This window comes from Tympanuchus pallidicinctus, unplaced genomic scaffold (genome assembly GCF_026119805.1).
Source record: "Tympanuchus pallidicinctus isolate F22 unplaced genomic scaffold, pur_lepc_1.0 scaffold3, whole genome shotgun sequence".
NCBI lineage: Eukaryota > Metazoa > Chordata > Aves > Galliformes > Phasianidae > Tympanuchus > Tympanuchus pallidicinctus.
Window position 1 is genome coordinate 35,815,655 of NW_026294747.1, and position 3,973 is coordinate 35,819,627.

The following is a 3,973-nucleotide window of genomic DNA, read 5'->3' on the forward strand; positions in this document are numbered from 1 at the left end:
TTCTTACATCTACTACCATGAAGGTAGTGTTCACACCTGGGTAATGAAAAATGAGTTGAACTTTTCTTTTGAATGAAACAGTCCACTTGTGAGTGCTCTAGTATAACCAATCATGATCACACTCCCCAGCATCTGGCAGAGACAAAAGTACAGAATAAACACTATGTGAAATTTTGTAACAGGTGTTATTATTGTTGTTCGATCTGATGATTTTATACCAGAAATTTTAGAAGTTTCAAGTATTCTGGGAAATTTCAAATAGTTTGTTGACTCTGCTGCCTTTTCTCTCTTTTTCTTCTAAGACAACTATTCTTTGTGCTATTAATCTAATTCTGTATACCTTGAAAAACTGAAGAGCATGTAGTTCACATAGCAATCAACTCACTTGATTTCATATAATATTTAGGAAAATTTGAAAGCTGGAAGCTAGTCTCATGTATTACATTGGGACAGATGGAATTTTTATTTTCCAACAATATAAATCTCTGGAAGACACAAAGTTTAGCTGGCTACAGAAAATGTAAATCAGCAATGAATCTAGTCAAATATTTCATTTTTTCTTTTCTCAGTATTTATGCAATGTGAGAACTGTTACCTTTGAGGAGACTTAACATTGATCGCTCTCCAACTGGAATGAGGACAAATTAGTTTACAAATGAGCACAATGTTTGGGTTAGAAAGAATGCATCTTTGATAGATGAGTTTATATTAAAAGGATAAAGATGACCTGGACTTTCAAAGAAAATATTACTGTAGGGAGAGAGCAAACCATGCAGCCAAAGGATTGTGGTAAATATGGTTTTGCACTGTAATTGCCATCAATGAGTTGAGCCTATATTTCTACTAGCACGTAAACTTATGAGATCCATTTCTAATATCAGAATAATTTAAAAGGAAAATATTACAAGATTAATAGCAATATTTTCAATTTTCAAAACAGTAATTCTAGAAGTTCCACTACAACTTTGTTCACTGATGCTTTCTATGCTTGCTCTAGTCAGCTTATGGGCTGATCTCTCATCTTCACATTCTACCAAAAAGCCCATTAAAAAAAAAAAAAAAAAAAAAAAAAAAAAAAAGGGAGAGAGAGAGAAAAGATGTTAAAGGAAAAGAATAAAGAAATACTACTGTATGACTTCTTAGTACAGGAATGATAAACCTGTATTTCCTATGGTCACCAGCAATTTTTTTTTTTAGTATCAATTCTGTCTATCTGTATATGAAATGCTAACTGAACGCTTTCAGCTCATAATTTCAAACCAGTATTCCTGCAGACACGACACTTCAATGAAGGGGAAGAAGTTTCTAAATACACAGTGACTGCATGATCAAGCCTGAATCAGGACTTCAATATTATGCGGATAATTTTAACTTACCTTTATGTATAATCAAAAACTGCATTTACTAACACATCAAAAGCCCAAAGCATTAATAAATTGCAAAAGTGAAAAGTGTTAGAAATTATTGTAAGAACAAAAGAAAGTTTGGGAAATAATCCTTTTTTTTTTTTTTTTTTTTTTTTTTTTTTCTTCAAAATCATTCAATTTTATGGGTCAGGTGAGAGAACAGACAGTGCTTGTTTTGAGATTCTGTTCTTACCTAAGCAATCTCACTTCAGGGGCTATCCAGATTGTATGCAATATGGAGAAGGGAGTGCAGGTATCTCAGTAGGAACAAGAGTGAAGGGAAATAATTTGTGCAGTTGAGGAAAGTTTTAGATTAAATGAGAGGAAATTATGAACCTTAAATTAATTTTATCCATGCTTTTTTCTAAGTCAAATGTTAGGATGACCACACAGGATGATTCTTTATTCAGGATATAAAAATTTATTACTGTGCACTGCCCTAGTGAAATTTGCAAGAAAGTGTATTAATTTTTTTGTGAAGCAAAACATTCCTATTAAGTTCTACCTGTTAGAGCCGTGCTTTCTCTGAAATTATTTTAATTTCAGATTGACAAAACTCCCACTTCAGCTAGTGGAGTGAAGCACAACCATTTCCATCCACTTAAAAACTCAGTGCAGGAATCTTGAAGGCCCAAGAGAAAGAATTTTGCATTTCTCTCTTATTTTTATTCTTCTTTCTTTTTTATTATTATGAGCACAAAACCTTTAAAATGTAAATGTAAGCACTAATAAGGTTTACTATTATAGAGGATAATGAGAAGTGACTGTTGAATATTCTATATTCTTAAAATGTTTTGATTTAGCGCGGTGAATTCAAAACACCACAGTAGCATCCAGAGTGTAAACTGATTGTACTTACTTATGTCAAAAGAAAAGAAAAGAAAAGAAAAGAAAAGAAAAGAAAAGAAAAGAAAAGAAAAGAAAAGAAAAGAAAAGAAAAGAAAAGAAAAGAAAAGAAAAGAAAAGAAAAGAAAAGAAAAGAAAAGAAAAGAAAAGAAAAGAAAAGAAAAGAAAAGAAAAGAAAAGAAAAGGAAAAGGAAAAGAAAAGAAAAGAAAAGAAAAAGGAAAAGAAAAGAAAAGAAAAGAAAAGAAAAGAAAAGAAAAGAAAAGAAAAGAAAAGAAAAGAAAAGGAAAGAAAAGGAAAGAAAAGGAAAGAAAAGGAAAGAAAAGGAAAGAAAAGGAAAGAAAAGGAAAGAAAAGGAAAGAAAAGGAAAGAAAAGAAAAGAAAAGAAAAGAAAAGAAAAGAAAAGAAAAGAAAAGAAAAGAAAAGAAAAGAAAAGAAAAGAAAAGAGAGAGAGGCTAAATAAATAAATAAATAAATAACAAGGTAGGGACACCTCCCCCCTTCCCCCAACATGCACACACCCAAGTCATAAAAACGTAAAGCTCTAATTGGAAAGCTTCCATCATCTGAGTACTTGTTTCCTGGCATATATGCAATGATCAGTGAGGAAAGCAGGGTCAATTGAGACAGACTGAGAGTGAAATTAAAATAATAAAATGTCTAAACATTTAACTGCAAATAGGAAATCTTTATACCCACCCACACCCTATTCTGTAGCATAAAACTAAGGCAACAATTATTCATATACCTCCAAGTAATTTGCAGCCTCCATACAAAAATCTCATTTAAAATAAGAAATTGCTATTTCTGCACATTTATTCTCCCCAAATGCTGGCTAATTGCTGCAATGGCCATTATAAAGAATAATTTTCGCTTAGTGGAAAGAAAAGAAAAAAAAAAAAAAAAAAAAAAAAAAAAAAAAAAAAAAGGAATGAAGAGAACATTTTCTGGTTTTGTTCCTCTGCGAAGGCTCTATTCAGCGAATCCTGAATGCACAGCGTTTCACTGCTACATTTATTATGCTGAGAGGTCAAGTATTACACAGCATCTTGTATTACGCTTTGCATGCTAAGTATTTCACTTCACAAATTGACCCTTCGGTGTACTTACTACATAATGCTCTAAAAACCCAGCTAAAACGCAGGACAATTAGCAATACTTTGGCTCTCGCTTAACAATGGGGACACCAATGTAGGTGATTGCATTTACAGTGTTGCTTTCTTCACAAAACATTTTTGACACATTAAAGGTACTTCGGAATTGTGCAGTACCAGTCGCCTCTCTCGTGAATGGCTTTTCCAGCATGTACCGAGAGAAACAGTTACTGTAGTTTAGGGCTTAATTGAAAAGAATTCAGGCACGGCCCTATGAAGCACCAATTAGGGGGATATTATATCATAAAAAGCTGTAATATCAATTTTCAGGCTTGTTCAGCAGCCAGTACAAAGTAGGGCACGGCTTCAAAAGGGCTCCTGCGCGGAGCGGGACGCCGGGAGGCGGCGAGGCCGGGGCGCGGAGCGGGGCGGCGGCTCCGCGGCCTCGGGCGGCTGCACCGCTGCTCCGCAGCTCCACACTGGAGGTCGCGGCGGGCTTTTCGCCCCCAACAGTCGTGGAGAGGGGAAAGCCTCGTGGCTCCGGCAGCGCGCGCTGTCGGCAGCAGCACGCCGCCGGGACACCCCCGGGACGCGGAGAATGAAATCACCCGAAGTTGCTGGGATTTTTT